The sequence below is a fragment of the Orycteropus afer genome, unplaced genomic scaffold (genome assembly GCF_000298275.1).
Source record: "Orycteropus afer afer isolate SDZICR_OR568_19922 unplaced genomic scaffold, OryAfe1.0 scaffold00482, whole genome shotgun sequence".
NCBI classification, from domain to species: domain Eukaryota; kingdom Metazoa; phylum Chordata; class Mammalia; order Tubulidentata; family Orycteropodidae; genus Orycteropus; species Orycteropus afer.
This window is the reverse complement of record NW_006922069.1, coordinates 1,681,598-1,682,863: the sequence shown is the minus strand read 5'-3', so window position 1 is coordinate 1,682,863 and position 1,266 is coordinate 1,681,598.

Below are 1,266 nucleotides of genomic sequence, written 5' to 3'. Positions count from 1 at the left end.
AACCACCAACCTTTTTTCAGCAGCCCACTGCCTTAACCACCATGCCACCAGAGCTCCTTAATGGAATACTAATGGAGCTCTGGTGGCATAGTGCCTAAGGCATTTGACTGCTGACCAGAAGTCTGGTGGTTCAAACCCACCAGCTGCTCCTCAGAAGGAAGGTTGGGCAATCTACTTCCATAGTGATACCACCTTGGAAACCCAAGGAGGGATCACTATGAGTTGGATCTGACTCTACAGCAGTGGGTTTTGGGTTTTTTTGTTTGTTTGTTTGTTTGTTTGTTTTGTTAATGCAATATTAAAGAATAATGAAGAATCTGCAAAACACCTCATAACATGGATGAACTTGGAGGATATTATGCTGAGTGAAATAAGTCAATCACAGAGGACAAATAGTGTTTGAGTCCATTGTTATAAATAGTCAAGGAAAGGTTTACACATGAAAGGAAATTTCTTTGTTGGTTTCCAGCGATGTGAGGGGAGGTATAGGAATATTACTAGCTAGTTAAGAGACATACTGATTTGGATGAAAGGAAAGCAATATAACAAAAGTATGTGACCAGAACAACATTGCTAATGAAAAGGAAGACATGGGGAGGCGCACAAGAGGTACAGATAACAAAAGTATACACTTTTACATACACAATACTGCATTATCAATAACAACAAACATTAATCTACAGGTGGATACATAGGTAGACAGGCAAGATGATAAGTTATGTGTAGGCAAACAGGAATATACCCAAGACCATATTTAGTTTGACAGATGATTTTCTACATATGAATTTGTGTGTGGTATAAAAATGTTCATATATGTAGTAGATCTAATATGGAGCAAAGTTAAGATAACTTCTTAACCACAACCAAGCATCTTGAAGGAGTGAGTCCCTGGGCCTGCAGCTCGAGATCATGGTTGCAGGGGACATTGTGATAGTTGGAGCTGTGTGTCAACTTGGCTGGACCCCAGTTCTGTGTGGTTGTTCCCATGATGGGATCAGATGACTGTGTTCTGAGTGGCCAGTCTGCCCAAGGGGAGTTTCCCTAGGGGTGTGGCCTGCTTCCAAGATATCCAAGGACATCCTGGGAAGAGCCGCATTCCTTGAGGGGTTGGAACCCTGGTGTGCGAACTACAGACTTCCGTGAGTGAACGGCCCACCGCTCAGCCTGGAGATCTCGGATTCGTCTTTTGTTGGAGTCAACAACCAGTATACTGCATGCCAGCTTGAATCTCTTGGCTCCCCTGTGCTTGCAGAAGCCAAGGCGGCC